Source organism: Heliangelus exortis, chromosome 6 (assembly GCF_036169615.1).
Source record: "Heliangelus exortis chromosome 6, bHelExo1.hap1, whole genome shotgun sequence".
NCBI classification, from domain to species: Eukaryota; Metazoa; Chordata; class Aves; order Apodiformes; family Trochilidae; genus Heliangelus; species Heliangelus exortis.
The window spans coordinates 26,989,170-27,006,511 of record NC_092427.1 but is presented as its reverse complement, the minus strand read 5'-3'; the positions used below and the strand labels follow the sequence as shown (position 1 = coordinate 27,006,511).

General features: G+C 37.2%; 1 protein-coding gene across 7 annotated transcripts in view; it reads right to left on the bottom strand.

The window, feature by feature from the left end:
• Positions 1 to 14,315: 14,315 nt before the first annotated feature.
• METTL8 (methyltransferase 8, tRNA N3-cytidine) overlaps positions 14,316 to 17,342 on the bottom strand; it is an 83,530-nt gene continuing 80,503 nt past the window's right edge. For 6 of the 7 annotated variants that reach the window (XM_071747370.1, XM_071747371.1, XM_071747373.1 and 3 more), the window contains one exon: positions 15,747 to 15,986. The gene's annotated coding sequence lies outside the window, so the exon portion shown is untranslated. Of the gene's footprint in view, positions 14,340 to 15,746; positions 15,987 to 17,342 lie in introns of those variants that run through there. The other variant, XM_071747368.1, reaches the window with a different exon arrangement.

Sequence of the window (17,342 nt, the reverse complement as noted above, 5' to 3'; positions counted from 1 at the left end):
GGAAAAGAATTATGCATATCCTTCAGTCAATGCAGGATTTTTCATTTTGTTCTTTTCACTCTTTGGTTCATTATCAAGCACTGGTGGTTTTCAGTGGTGGATCTGCAGCCCAGTAACTCTCAGCACACTGAATATTCTTCATTATGGTCTGGCAATGTTAGCTTTGCTGATTTTTCTAGAAGGCAGAAGGTACTTTTTACTGCATTCTTTTATTAGCTTTGTCATTCTCCAATAAATATGAAGAGGGTTGGAGTCATCGTTCTTTCCAGCTTTCATAGGAAGCAGTTATTGTCCACTAATAAGAAATATTTATATTTGCAGAGTTGTTGTCTCTGTTAAGTTACATCTTGACCCACAGCTGCTCTTTTCACAAACAATCCATATTTGCTGTGTATTTGTAAAAGTCAGCATCAATGTGCAGATAATGTAGCATATTTTGAGGATGTTCTGTTGCTGTCTGGATAGATGTGCAACTTAAGGCTTCCATATTATTTTGAGATATCCTCTACTTCCTGTCTATGTCTTATTTCAATCCCCCTTTTTTTCGCTTGTCTCCAGTTTGTTGGCCCCATTGTGGTAATGAAGTGTCTCTAACTGAATGCTTTCAGTCTGGTCTGACACATGTATAACATGTATACCAGGTTTAATCTAGTATTATAGTGCATAAATTAGAGAAAAAGATCAAAACTGCATCTTCTGCAACACTGATTAAGGGAGAACTTGAATCTGTAAGGCAAATTTAATCTACTGCATGTAGTATAAAAATGGAGATACTCAGCATGTAGCCTGAAACACACTAACAAGAAATGAAGCAATAAAGTGGTCTCACTGTGCCAAGCTGAGTATCTCAGGATGGTGACATCAAATACCACACTGCAGAACTTTGCCCAGACCTGTGTAAACATCTAGTACTTAATTATTCTAAAAAGACTCTGTCAGCTCACACCACTGTTCTACTTCCTTGTTTTTTGATACACATCAAATTTCTTTCACTTCATTTTTTTGAAATTATTCAATAAAACCTTTTTTTTTTCCCTTAAGCACTCTCTGCTACATACACACACTCCTTCAAGAGTTTTCATGCAATCATGAGAGCTCCAGTTTCTCAGGGAGATCACTGTGAAGAAAATCCAGGGACAGCTTTAGTATGAGTTTTGTTTTACCATTTACAGGGACAGAAGATTTCCTTAGCATAGACAACAGCCACTGCTGATCTTAAAACTACAAGATATCACCTGATCTGACAGTCAGGTTTAAGTGTACAAGCAAATTGCACATTTTAAGTGTGCAAGCAAAAATAGGCAGGGAAAAACTGACTGATGTGTCAAAGCCTCCTTCATTTGGGAGAAGACAAACCAGAGTGCACTGAGGCACCCACTGTGGCTGCTATTGCTGCACACATGAATAAGCTCAGCAAAAGCTGATCTCCATTGCACTGGCAAGAGGCACCCAGACACTATTCAGACAAAGAACAAGTGCTTCCATGTCATTAATCAAGCTGAGAGAAGCCATCAGAAGTAAAAAAACAAAGATCCAATTTCACAGGGAGAGGCTGCATTAAATTTTGGACTACTCTAACAAGCATCTGGGAACCTGCAGAAAACTATTACGCAATATAATTTTATCTACAGTGTTCATTCTCATGCAAACACATCAAGGAGTTATTTTCTTAGCTGACATCTAAATAGCCCTATCAAAATGAGTGTTATTCTTACCTGGAAGATAGGGAGAAAGAGTCTTCAATCTATGACTTGTAGGCAACATTCTAGCCAAAAATCTTCTATAATGTTGCTGGTGTCCACAGCAAATCACCTGCTGAGCAGTGGTTCAGTGAAGACTGGGATCCAAATCAAGAGTCTTTTTCAAGATGCCTCCCAGAAATGCGTGCACAACAATCCCTACTTTACAAAAGGCAAGACCTGAGGATAAGGAGCTAACACAGAACTAGATAGAACTAGAAAAGAGAGCTGAAAAATAAAACAGTGCCTTGAAGGGCTTAAATAACTTAGTTACAAGTGGTGAGCTTTATGAATAAAAAAATCACAGAAGCTTTAACACATCTGACATTCTTTAAGGAGTTTCAGAAAAATTTAAAAAATCAAATGCTAAAAACAGTTTCAAAAGGAATCCTAACTCATCCTGAATATACCTCGATCATGTACAGAGAAAATAATCTTACACAAACCCTGGAAAGCTAACAACTAACATTAATATACTGCTCGACAGGATGCTCACAGCAGCTATTACTGGCTATCAATGTCATTCTATGTTACCCTCTCTCTATGTTATTGCATTGATGATGTGCTGGCAGAGGCTGTGTTTTATACATTGGTTTTCCTAGGAAAGCACAGCTGAACCTTAGGGGTCAAGTTGCCATCTTGCCAAAGTCACTGGCAAAGCTCTCATTGCTATAAATAAAGACAGAATTTCACATTAGGAGTTATTGTTTGTAGAGATGTTCTAATCCTTTACTCCTTATTGTCTCTCTAGGGAAAACTTATTCTCATTTTTGAAAATCTTATGTAAAACTCAATGCTGCCACATGAAGAGCATAATCTATCAAACCTGGCCACTAAAAGACAATGCATCTTATTTTCTGCCTTCCCAAGGTAGGTTCACTATTGATATTCAGCTGTCATAGAAACAACACTGAAAGCAGTGCCTGTCTCAGATGATGGAATTCAAAGTTTAAGGGTCCTAGGGAAGCAAAGGGAACATAGTTTGCTATCAAATATATCAAGTGTGTTGATTATTCACATACTTAACAAAGCTCACAGAACTCAGAAACAGCCAAAACACTTGTTTCATTGCCAAAATACCTTAACCTAAAGAACTAAAATCAGCCATAAGACTCACACAGACAAACTTGAATACAATTTGCATTTTGTTCACAGGAAGTCCTACCCAGTTTTCCTGTCAGACAGTGTCACTTCATACAGTAAGGGTAAGTGCCTAATAACATAAAGGGTTCCTTTAGCTGTTTGCATGCCAACAACTAATATAACTGTGCCTAGCTTTTTATTTTAAATGGAGACTACCTGCTTCCCATTAATAATGGTCCTTCATCAGAGGACATATTCCACCACAATTTTTATGAAACCTACCCATGTTAGCAGTGTGAGTTACACTTTGGATAATAAATGTAACTTCTTTGTTCCATACAAATTTTGAGCCAGTTCTATCTCCCTTTCACTTATTCTAGTCACTGTTTTGACCATCTTTTTGATGATAGTACCACAGTACACTCAAATTCATATGCCGAGCTATTAAAAAGATAAAAAAAAATAATCCAATAAGTTATAAAATACCCTGTAAGACTTGTTCCAAATCAAATTTTTAGATCTTAAGGGGCAAAGGATAATTCATGGTCAATTGTACATATTTATCCATAAAACTACTTAGAAGCAAATTAAGTAGCAGCAAGGCATTACTGCACATTAGTTTCTATTTTTTATGTATCTCTATATTGTCCTCTGACTATTTTGTCTGCATGGAGCTGGGAAGGAACAAGTCAGCTTGCTTTGGTTCAGAATTTTTATTTTGTTTTACACACACAGGCACACAAAGCTGGGTATGTATGTTGGAGCATACAACTTTAAAGAAATGCTCCTCTTCTGTAGCTTCTGAGACAGAGCTGATTCATTTCCAAAGTAAACTCTGTTCTCACACTGTGAAGCTTTGCTATTGCTGTGGAAAGACCCATTGTTCTAGATGACCCAGGCTTTCTTTCTGAGCTCTAGTAGTTCTAGTAGATCTTTTAAATACCCCAAAGCTCATTCTTGGAGTGCCTAGAGAAAACAGAGCAGAACACATTATTATTCTTAGAACAGGCAGAGCAAGGAACAGAAGACAAATGGGTAGTAGTCTCCACCTCTCAGAACCTGCAGCATTGCTCTGTGCTTGCTGTGAGTCTGAGAGCATCCAGGTTACTGCTACAGGTTACCTTACTGCCCTCTCTCTAACCCAACCATGAGCCAACAATGACTGAAATGAGATTATCATTCACCAGTACTGGACAGTTTCTTAGGTAGCCTCACAACTAATTACAGTTAAGCAGCTGAACTGAACCCCAAGACTGCAGCCAGGCCCCTTTTCCTGATGTGACAGGTACTAAATATCCAGGTTGTTTGAGAATCCTTTGGGCTTATGTGGGCTTTAGTGGTCCCCTATGATGGTGCTTTTCCATGGTTCTCCTGATGCTCAGCCATGACAGACTTTACTGGATAGTTTCTTGGGGTGGGATTCAACAAAGTGAAAGCAAAGTCCACATAGATTTTTTGGAAAAAAAAAGTTATGAATTCTCTTTTATAATTGCTTTCACTTTTCAGTACTGTTAAACTGTAACTCTTCCAAACTCCAGCCCTTCTACTTTCAGTAAAGGGTAATGGTAATCCTTTTAGAAATGGATGCTTCAGAGCAGTGGAAGTCTGTCTGGGTTCCAGGATGCCAGTATTGGAGGGGAGCACACATTCAGGATAACTCAGGAGATGATGGATTCTGGCTCAAAAGAGCAATTTTGCTGTTATTGCCAATTTCCCATAACGACAGTGTGAGTGTCCACAAAGACATCATCTTTTTCCTGGTTTTCAGGATCAAAACTGTCACCCTGCCTTAATACAAGCACGTAGTTATTACTATGAATAAACTCAGAAATGCTTAAATACTTTAAATCTTACTTCACTAATGCTGGGTATAATAAATACAATATTAAATTTCTAATCCCTGTTAGTGATCATGGGTAATTTTCTACACAGCACTTCCCAAACATAATTCACAAATTAGAATAATGTCTGATTTCAGTATGATTTTGCTTTAGCATTAAACAAATCCCAAAATTACCTTGTTCATAAAGACTTTGCAAAAGGTACCTGATAGATCTACACAAAAATGTTGAAACAGAAAGGGACAGAAACAGACATACTATATAGAGGTTCCACATACACAGTGAGATTTCTCTTACAGTTCTGATACAGTTTTCTGTCTGACCCCAAGGCAAAACTTCTCATGACCACAATCTGCAGAAAGAATTTACAGACAATATATACTGTACACTAAAGGGAAAAAATTAGCTCAGACCACATTCACACCAACTCCACAGCTCCTTAAAACACTCATTACAAAAAATATTTTGTTCAGTATCATCAGCTTTGTTTCAAGTTTCTTTATGGCAGGTCAGCAGAATCCAAATGAAGGCAGGCTTGCTAACCACTCCAAGCACTTGCCTTCTTTTTAATTTCTCCCAGGAATCAAAAGTATATTCAGCTTTTCGTCCTTTGGCATCACATGGCCCTCATAGAAGATTACTGAAGCATGACTTTGTTTCAAGCAGAAGTATGTTCCTAAATATAGGAATGATGTTAATTCCTGTCACTCTGAACATCCAAGCTAGACTGTTGTTAAAGCTGCTTCTAAAGGACCAAGGGAATTTGTGCCATTCAGTTCAATGACTTTCATCACCTCTATTAGACTAAGCATAAAAGTAATACAGCCAAGCCAGATTCCAAAGGTTAGTCTTTCATTTATGCAAAGTACTGGAGATGCAAAAGCTGTGCAGCATTTACAGGAATCTAACACAGATTCAATAAACCAATTGAACACGAAAGGAACATCCTTTCTAAATGCAAATTATTCAGGTGCGATTTGAGTTCCTTAAAGGTTACTCTTCAGTTCCCTCTCCCTGCCTAGTAAATGAAGACACAGAACAGCTTAGCTTCCTTTTTCAAAATTCTTTGTACTGTCATCCTGCTGCTTCTATTGCATCTCTTTTCTATAAGGACCGAACACAGACTCTGGACTGCTTCTGTCCTGTGATTGCTGAACACCAACATTAATCTTTTACTGAAGCGCTTCTGAGAAGACCTGAAAAACTTATTTTAAAATAACTGACAATGAAGCAATACACAGACATACCCAAGCTGCAGGATTTTCTCTTTCCTTTTCATTTTACCAATGGAGCCCACATTTTCCTGGCTGTAAAAGTAAAACCACAAATATCAAAAAGGTCCTAGAAAAAGCAGCCCAACAATATTTGATATTAAACTGATCAAAGTGCCAGCAGATCTACCTGGATAGTTATTCGTAATAGTTGCAGATATGACTAGGAAATCCCATTATGAGATCTTGAGTGAAGTTGGTGGCAAAACTTCTAAGTGGTTTCTGTCAGAATAATTTTTGTTATGCCAATTTTGAGCAAGGGTCTCTGGAATAATGGGAAAGAGACCTACTAAATTATACCAAAAACGTCATATTAGAGATGCTCCTCACAAGAGGGACTGTAATTGTGCACAAATTAAATGCTGTGTAATACTAGCCACTGACTAGGAAGCTGTTGTGGGCCCTTTGTGGGATTGGCCCATTCATTAGAGAAAGCCACAAGTATCTTATATAAAAAATTCGCTTTTTTAATGGAAATTTAATAGAAACTCATATAGCAGCATCTTCAGACGACTGAAGCTTTCAGATGAAGAAAAAACAGAATTAAAATAGCACTGACTTCCACAAGAAAACAAAACCCAAATGATACTGCTGGGAATTACTGCTACCTACTGGTATATGTCACTCTAATAGACACAGGTAGGTCAATTCCACTGGAGAGGATTAGCAGTTCTGTGGATACAGGAAATTCTTTGCATTTTATTTTCATACAAGATTTAAATACAGGTCACACAATGTTTGATTTTAAGCTGTAATCATAGCTATATTTTAGACAATCACTAAGATTTCTTATCTCTCTCTCTCTTAGCTGCATTCTGTTTTTTTTAATTGTCGCAAGGTCTCATCCATTATATATTAATGGTAGCACATATGAAATAGGTAGTGTTTTGAGTGTTGTAAAATGTAAAAGAGACAAATAACACTAAGAAGTTCAATTAAGAAAAACAGACATTACATTCTGATTTTGATCCTGTGCAAAAACAGCACCAAGATTAAAGAGAACTATAATAAAAACTAGTAATCAAAAATTAAGTAGTCACAAATCAACACCTTCAGCATTACTGAAAGTAGCACTGAGTTGTCTCCAAAGAATATGTTCAAAAGTTCCACATGAAGGGCTGGATAATGTAGCATTTGCTGGTTTTCCTCCTAGTGGAGTAAAAGAGGACTTTCTCACTTTCTTTGTATCTATTACAAGCAGCAGAAATGCACTTGCAAGTCATGTACTAGGCATTTATGTTCTGGAGCCCAGATACCTTGACTTCAACTATGTGCTGATGAGAAACTCCAAGAACTTAGAAGGTGTTGCAGAGCACCAGACAAGAAGGCTTCTAAGGGACAGGCTTGTCATGGTACCTTTTAAAATAAGCATCAGTGTAGTACTCCACCCTAGTTTAATCAGAAACAGATTCTTCTCATCATCCTGCTGTAATACTGTCAAGTCAATACTGTCAAGTTTTACCCACTTTCACTGTAAAATTGTCTGTCTTGGTCTTATACCAGCTGGAAGTAAACTGAAAAAGATAATGGTTTTGAGCTAGAAGCAAATAAAAATTACAAATTTCCAATTTTAACATAAGTTGCTAACTCGTGGTTTTGTAACACACACGGCTGACTAACTTTTCAAACCTCAAACTTTGCAAGCTTTGAGTTGTCATAGGAAATGAGGGCACAGTCTCATTTTGAAGCCTGCATTTTGTAGTATTATGACTTTTTTTTTTTTTGCTAACCAATCAGCTGCATGTGAACTGCCACTTCACAAAAGCACTGTATGTTGGATGCAATAGCTAGTGCTTTGCCACTTAAAAAAGCTAAATGTTTTTTCACCCTGTTAAGAAGTACTGTTCCCAGCTATTTCACCTAAAAAAATAGTTCTTGTAACATACTGTGGGTACTCAGCATGAAAATTTGATACAAAATTTATAGAAAATATTTTACCTCAAAACAGTCTTTCCTCAGCTGCTGTCCACTTGCTAAATATCCTTCCCTTCATTAAAAAACTACCAAGAGTTCTGCCTACCTGGACTGCAGTAAATCTAAATAATGAAGCATTTGCTTCACTTAAAGCAGAGCCAGAGCAGTACCTGTCAGCACAGTTTGCTCAAGGATTCACTTTCCTGGAGGACCATGGTAGCAGTGCAGGGAGATGGCACCTCTGCTGTCCAAGCTCTGGAGCAGCAGATCTGCCCAGGGGGAAGCAGGAGCCCATCAGGGCACCTCAGTGCCAAGCTGAGAGGGCATCAGTGCAGGGCAGAGAGGGCATCAGCACTGGGGGCAATGTCTGCCCTCAGCCAGGCTGACAATGGCTGCTGACCTGACAGCTTCTCCCCCTTCTCTGCCCTTCCTTTCCTGGTGGGGAAGCCCTCAGCAAGCACCAATTCAACTTGGATTTAAGCAGAAAGCACAGAATATTGTCAAAATAAAAAACTAAATCAACAGGGTAAAACCTGGCTTTTATAAGCAGGAACTACTGCTATGTGATACCGGGTTATACAGAGGTATCTGCAGGGAAAGTGAAAATGCCTTTTTGTAACTCAGTGTTTCACAGCATTTTGAATATCAAATAATGTCCTATTTTAACAAAGTTTCTAAACAAACAGGCCAAGGTGTGCAGAGGTTCATCAGAAATAAAACAATCCCCATCAGCTCATGTACTGAATCTATAGTATACCAACTGCAGAGGTACAAATCTGCTCTGATAATATCTATTCAGAGAACTGACAACTTCCAGGCAGACACCCACACACTCACACTCCTTACCCGCTGAACACAAGAACTCAGTTGAAGAGTTAAAATTCTTCCCTTCTAAAACTTAACCTAAACTTCCTTCCTCAAGTGAAACTGTTCCCTCCCCCGAAGTCTCTTGTTCCACCTCCTCTGCATAGAGCACAGTCTATCCTGAGATAGTTTTGACACTTAGCAGAGCCTGAAACTTGCCACTCTTCTGTATTTATAATGTTTTAATCCCAATTAACCTGTTTTTGTTTGTCAGGGGAACTATGATTTTCAGAAGCAGGTGTAATACAGGAACAGATTCATTTCTGATATGAGCACTGTTAAGAATTAAATAATTCAGGTCACTAAAGTGTCCACTGCTCCCAGACTAGGGTTTAAGTGTTCACCTCTATATTTAGAAACCTAAAAATCAAATGGCCAACTTTCCTGATGATTCAACTCCCATATTGACTGCAGAAGAATGTGGATCCCCAGCAGGACCTTTGTATAAAAGTCCTTAGAAAGTCCAAACATGAAAGTTATGGCTTGTATACTTTTCCAGACCAAAAACTTGAAGTCCATTAATAACTTTTCTTTAACTTCCCATCACATACTACTATTGGTTTTAGGAAGAACTTGTAAGGATACAACCTTGATCTTTTACCTTACATTAAATGCCTCTTAAAATAATTTCTCTTTTTCCTCATGCCTGGACTTTTCTTTAATTGGATGCCAGCCAATTTCTCTTTCTCTACCTCCCAGCCTGCTGATGTTTTCTATGCTCTCATTTTATTTTTATACACACACACAAAGGTAGGTATGTACATAATCTAAGCCCTTTAGGCTTCTCTTTGGCAATAACAGTTTTGTTGTGCTTTAAAAAAAAAATATCAGGGAGCAGAGGAGTATTTGGCAGCACTCTCAGAGAGATAAAGAAGGTTGCTCTAGGCTCCCCTGGGGAAAGTTTGCATGTTCATTGCTGACCTGGCCTAGTAAGCTAAGGATGAAAACCAAGAGGCCTAAAGATTTCTATGTTCCTGTAGTCACGTGCAGAGATTTATGTTAAATTTTAATTTATTCACTTTATGAATATAAATAGTAATACTTAGATAATGTAAAAAAAATGTAAGTAATACCTATGTACGTTACACTCGATAATCTTCAAAAGCTTTACTAATTAAACTAAGAAAGTGAGGTTTCTTGGAAACAAGAGCACAAAAAAGTATGAAATATCACAATCATACGTAGAGCATACCTCTAGTGAAAAACAGTAACGGAGCAGATAAAACTGACCCAGCTCCCAGAACATGTCCAGAGGAGAGCCACAAAAATGATCAGAGGGCTGGAGCACCTCCCCTATGAAGACAGGCTGTGGAAGTTGGGGTTGTTCAGCCTGGAGAAGAGGAGGCTCTGAGGTGACCTTGTAGCAACCTCCCAATATCTGCAGGAGGCCTACAAGAAAGCTGGGGTAGGGCTTGTACATGGGGGTGTAGTGAGAGGACAAGGGGAAATGGATTCAAACTTGAAGAGGGAAGATTTAGATTAGAAAGAAATTCTTTATTTTGAGGGTGGTGAGACACTGGAAGAGGCAACTCAAGGAAGTTGTGGCTGCCCCCTCTGTATAAGTGTTCAAGGCCAGGTTGGATGGGGCTTTGAGCAACCTGGTCTAGTGGGAGGTGTCCCTGCCCATGGCTGGGGGCTGGAACTAGGTGATCCTTGAGGTTCTTTCCAACCCAAACCATTCCATGATTCTATGATTCTTGATCTCACACATGGCAGGAAAAAATGTACTGGAAACAGCACTCATTTAAAATTTGCCTGCATTGTCATCAATAATTTGTGGTTTTAAAGAGTGTTACTGTGTTTGTTTTCTTTCTTATTAAGATGGACTAATTTAGGAAAAGGAGAATAAACAACTGTGAAAAAAGGGAAGCCCAAAGCATAATGTAAGTTTAAATTATACTGCTTTTTTGGTATTTCATTAGAAACACATACCAATATGCAGTGTTTTGGAAATGGAATAACACAATTTCTATTACATTTAAAATACACAGGAAAACAAATACATGTTTTCATTTCCTGACAACACATTTGAAAAGCCATTTTTTCCCTTACTGTTCTTTTCAGTCTTACCTTCAACGATTTTGTTATTTTGGACTTCAGAAGGCTGTTAAGTTTCAGAATAGGCATACATTCTCACAGGTACTTTCTCAAGTATTTGAGAGAATCACAGCAAAACCAAACATGTCAAGTATTTTACAGTATATCTCTTATCTTAATCAACCATGTTTATCTGGTTGGTTGTAAAGTTCCGTAATTCTTACAACTCATTAAAGAATGTTGGAGGATAAAAAATTCTGAATTTGCTACACTGAAATATAAACACAGATATGTGAGTACCTTAAACCCAAACAAATTTGCAGCCCTTAACCAAAGAGTAGTGAACAAAACTATTTGCTCTGTGAAATTGATTTTTAATTCAGTTTCTAAAAGATTAATGTAGATGTTCTTACTGACAGAATATTTATGTACTACCATGTCCACATTTTTGTTTTTACAAGGAATATTAGGCACCAGTTAATCTGGATTCTAATTGCAAACAAGAAAGCAGTCTGTATCTTGAAGCAACTCCATAGATTTAATTTAAGCATCTTCTTGACTTGCATTCACATAAATGACATTGGGAATCTGGGTCAAAGATTCAAAGACTTTTTTTTTCTTTCAGATTTAACCCTGAGGCCTTTTATTAACATTAATTTTTTCAAAGTAAAATAAATATTTACTGTTTCTGATACTCTGCTTCAAGCCATTTGATGCAAGAAAAAAAAGAGTGTGGTTTAGTAGTCTTTTAAATATGCAAAGTGATATAATAATACTTCCATGCTTGGCATTGTGTACGATGCAGTTTCCCTTTTTACCTGCTTTCAATTGTTATTAAAATGAATACATACAAAATCAGAAGAAATTAAACCAAGGTTTCTGTTGATTACATTGATTCCTTGCAAACTTCAGTAAAATAAAATGTGGACTTTTTGCTTGTGTGATTTGTTCTTCTCTCTTTGTATAATGTAGCAGCTATTGTTTCCACTTTAAAAAAATAGACCGTGTTTCGCAGTTTGGTAACTATCACCAAGTGTTTATTCTACTCACTAAAATTTGCTCTTGAATAACAAGATGAAATGTTTATCTAAAATAAAATTATGAGTGTGTTTGTCATAATTTTTGTCTCAAAGCAAGTCATGCTCAGTGACAATCACAGCTTTGTCACACCATCTTTTATTAACACAAACATCTTGGGTTGTTAGATCACAAAAATTTAAAAAGGATTAAATGATGGATTTTGAACAGCACTGTGTGTCATCTCTGGGTTTAGCTCAGCCCCTTGTGTAAACAGACTTAGCATTCTTACTAAGAATTACACCCATTTATGCCAAGGATTAAAATGCCAGTATCTCTCTCTGTGAAATCACAGCTCCGTTCTAAAGATGCAGCTTCTTGCTACTGTTATTTTCTCTTCATTTAAAGTAAATGTACATTTAACTACAGGCTGTACTGGTAGCTTGCAGGGATGGAGATTAAACATGCGTGGAAGATTCAACTCTGCTCCACTTCAGAGTAAAAACTGTTTCTCAGAGGGATTGTCACCCACGTGCAAGTGCTGGAGTGCAAACCTCCCCCTTGAAGTGCCTCACACCGTCTTTTCACTTCTCCACCCACCACTCTTTCTCATCCTCTCACTCTTGAGCGTAATCAATGTCATTGCAAACTGAGCTGCCCGATTCCTCAGAATGACATCTGACTGCTGTGCTCAACAGTGTATGCAGCAAACAGAACCACTAAAAATGGCAAAGCTTTTCCTAGCGTAGAATAGAAGAGTACTGGTAGGTTCCGATTATCTGAGCCCATCTGCTAAATCCTGTGCTGCACAACAACCCTTTTATTCAAGTTCAAAAACGCAGCTCCTCCATTTAAAGAGCACTTGTTATTTGGGAGGAAATGGAGGCTAGAGTGTGCCTGACACTAAAGGAAGAATAAAATGAATGTTGGCCCTGCAATGAAACCCTCCAATACAGCCAGTCCAACCCAAGCATAATTAATCAATTGTATGCTCTTTTAGCAAACCAATTACTTTTATTCTTTGGCTTTTGGCTTTTTCAAATGCCAATTTACAGTAGTATACAAGTGAGTGACAGGGAAGTGTGGCAAGACTGATGTCTCTCTCAGGCACTGTACTGAATTTGTCACTCTATATAAAATACTAACTGCTGTATGCTTGCTACAGGACTACACGTTGTCATGCCAATTAGTATGTCCTCTTTTTTTATTTTTTTCCCTCTCTATGTTTTCCTAATTCAGTAAACTGTGCCTACTACATCCATTTTGTATTCAGGTTTATTCTTCAACTCTACTGCTGAGGAACTTTAGATCGCACAAAAGGTAATGAGAAAGGTTGTAGGATTGTTAAACAGTAAGCATCTTAAACAGTAAAAATCTTAAGCAGTAAATATGCAGATTTTTCCTTTTCACAAAAATGGAAAAATCTATTATAATCCATTTTTGATAACTTTTAGTCTTGTGAACACTGTGATGCCGTGTGCTTTTACAAGGCACACTAGATGTATTTATCCATGTAGGTTTGTTGCCTGCCAACTTCACTAATTCACCTTGCTTTTTCCATCATGCAAAGGGATAAGCTAGAGCTTCTAGATATTAAAACATAATGTTATATGCCATCCTCACATTGTCTGTATTTCCCTGACCTGCCTTCAGAGGAAGATTTTAATGTCTCTAGAAATTTTCATCATCTCTTTCTACTGCATCATTTTCCTAGCTGAACAGGAAGCACTACAGAGAAGACTTGTGAATGCAGTAGCTATATAGCATTCTATTTTTACATCACATTAATAACTATACAGCATTCTATTCTTACACAGTATTTATAAATTTTAATATTTTGGTCGTTTCTAGAACGAGCAAGCATACTCCAGTATGTGTTTTTAATGAACTTAAAATTTCAGTTAGTATCAATGTTCATATACTCAGATTATTCTTTGAGCATTTATTAAACTGTATGTCATTAGTGGATTTTAGATATCATTAAACTAACTCACTTGCTTTCTTGAACTTTCATGTTCCCTTCAAAACTGTCACCTGAGCAATAAAACATCCCCTGAAATGGGACTTTCATGTTGCTAACTCCTTTTTCACAGTAACAACTGACAAGATACCTTTGGCTAACATTAAGTATATGGAGCTTCATAACACAGATATTTGGATTAATATTCTTAATGATGTACATTATACCTCAAATTACCTAAATTTTCAGCCTCTAGGTTTCTGCAGCCATGTTTTAAATAATAAACACAGTCCTTCCCTAAGCTGCTGTGATCCAAGCTAAAGCCTAAAGATTATTCTATTTTCCTTTTAAGTTGCATTTGTGGTTTATACAAAATCATTTAAATTCTATTGAACAGATGCAAGTGCAAGAGAAACTGAGATTGGAAAGGCACTTCTAGGTGATAATCTGGAAATATGGTCTTGATTTAAATGGGTTTGCATCAGAACATGTGGAGTAAATTTAATTGTCTTACCTTGACTGAATACAATCAGGATGCAGACACTTCTGTTATTCTTTTGTATTTGCTCCACGGAATGCTAGTAGTATAGCTTCTGTCACTGTTGAGTTCTACCTGAAAGAAGGTAAAAACTTTTTTCCCTGAGGAAAAAGGAAAAGCAGGTGTATGGTAAACTTTCCTGTACTGTTGCAAACACATGCTTAGTACACATAAACCACAACAAATTAAACATTCCATCTTTGTAAGAAACTGAAATACATTGTGCACATATGGATGAAAGTCAAAGCCTATCATATTCCACTAAGATGTGAAAATACAGTATCACTTGGGAAAAACACACTTTGAAGATCATTCTTTCTTCCTCCAATCTTTACCCCAATTTCTTTTTTACCCAGGTTTCACCTATTTCTATGACAGAGCAGTCCCTTTTTCTCCTTGTTGCTTCCATTTCACTCATTCCTAGGCCAAACATTGCCACCCTGCCACATTGCTTCTTGTTACTCATCTGCCAGTATGATGTCCATGGTGTTATATTCCCAGTTTCTTGTTCCATTCTGCATCTCATTCTTCTCGCTTTCAGTCCATCCAGGTGTCCTTCTTACCCCATTTCCCAGGGGAAACATTCATTCCTTCTCTTTTCTGCATTTAAGTTGCATCTTTATCTTTATCCCATCCTGCCTGTTTGGCTCTTGCTCCGCAGTCAGGCAAGTTCTTCTTTTAGTTGCTTGGTACTAGCAAAGGGGGGAGGATGGTGACTGGGCAGGGAAGTTCCCTTCTCAGCTCAAAGCTGACTCCAGGCATGACCTATATACCTGGACCAGCAGGCAAAGAACCTGATAAGGGTGCCCACAGCAACCCATGGAGTTGTTACTGAGTATATGCTGACTGTACTGGCATTTAGCACAATTCAACTTGTCTAATTTCTGGCTTACTCTAAAGACAAGGGTAACTGGCACATAACTGACATTAAAAAACCCCCAAACCTCCCTCATGTCCAACTTTTGTTCCAAACATGGAGAGAAGTTTACAGATACAGAGAAGTGTCCTGTACTAAGAATTACAATGCTTAATATTTTTATACTAAACATATATGGTTTATTTCTGAGGTTATTCAACCATCCATTATGAAGAAGAAATGCTTTATTTAGGAACTGTCTACTTTTATCACTGCCATTACAACAGCACACCCTAAGGAATATTTTACGTAAAATCATAAAAAAATACAGCCAATATACCACTATTAATTTAGCATCTATACGATTCATTGCATTCACACAAAAAGAAAAAGCAATCTGTTCTGTACAGAAGGAAATAAAAATCTTGCTTCGATCCTAGAAATAACCCAGCCAGCAAACATGACTGCAAATGTCTGCATATGTGGAAACTCCTGCGGAAACGCCTTAATTGTCTACTATGTATCAGGAGAAAGGGGAAATGAGGCATATGTCAACACATCAAAGAGCACACCCAAATAGTGAATGAAGATCACATCACAAATCAAAATGAAGCAGCAAAACTAAGTGATTTCCACTGGTGTTTAATATAAATTTCAGGATGGTTGGTTACAAATTTGTAGTCATTATTAAAGAGGAGAATCTGCAGATTAGACCAGTCACAAGCAAAAGACAAAACAGAAACACAGGAGTTCTCAATACAAGAAACTTTTTCCCAGTGTAACAGGAATTCCTGCTGTCTTCCCATCCACCCTGAATTTTGGTTGTCCTCTTCAGGTTCAGTGGCACAGCACTTGCCTTGGTTTTGCTGGAAAAAAAACACAACATTTTTTACATGAGCTAACTGCTATTTACTAGATCCTTCAGAATTAGTGTAGAAAAGAAGTTGGTCAGTTTATTTATTTTATAGCTGCCTCGTACTTGATTACAAACTAAGCAAGGTGTAAACCAGTAAGTCCTATTCTCATGTATCCCTATACATAAATATAATGCTACACCAACGGAGATGGGGAAAAAAAGATCACACTAGTGATAAAGCAAGCCAAAACCAATGAAGCCAAAGCCTAATTCTAACCCAATTTTTTTTTCTAATTGCCATTTTTATCCAAGTCTGCTTTACAGAATAGAAAGTCATGCTGAATCAAGAAAAAAAGTGTTCAGCTTTTGAGCAGTTAAAAATCACAATGTTTACTATTTTTGTAATGTAGATTTCTATAAATTTATATCATTAAATATTTTAGGTACATACCTGGTAAAAGAACTAATGTCAGATTTGAAAAATTCAAATTACAATATTTTCCTATACTGGACACATTGTTTGCAATACCTTAGTTTTTCTTTCCCTTAGAAATTGACAATAAGCTATTTATTAAAAATGCGTTTAAAATGCATTTTCTAGTCTGTGCATCTTTCCTTTCTTCTATTTCAGTAGTTCTACTTGCCATTTTTTTGCCAATTTTGTAATATTAGTTTTCCAAACTAACACAAATAATCCGAAAATATTTTTAAAACATGTCCTTGATTAAGTTTTCTGAAAACTGCAATGTCACAAAGCCAAAATAAAGTCCTACTCGGATTCAAAAGTTCATATTGGGAGCAATGTCTTTTTCCATTTCCCCTTCCATCAATCTTAGAATTGTTCAGACGAGTTCCTGTTCACTTTACACTGGGTATTCTACACTAACTTGATCTTATTACTTCTGAAACAGGCACCATTACTCTGAAAGAGGAGGCCAACACTTGAGCTGAAAGGTGTAGAAGAGAAACAGCCAATTTTGCTCAAGGCCATATGAAAATTCAAGGTTTGATTTCTTCTGATGTCACATTTTCATTAAACTAACAACTTAGCATATTAAAATCTTGCCAGAACCAACATGTATGTATCAGAGCCAAAGCAAACATATTATTAGTCTCTACATATGGAAAAATCTACACATGAATAAGACTGCATGATGCTCAAGAGCTTATCATCACCATAACCCCCCTGGAAAATTCTACAACTGAACATGCTTTATAGTAGACTAAGAACTATGCAAAGGGTAGCAACTTAAATAAAATATACATAGATATTTATTGACATTCCTCATGCAGACGCTGCAGTGTCTTAAGGCCTAGGGCTGGAAGAAATACAGCTATATTCTAACCTTTGGTTTAAACCACAGGT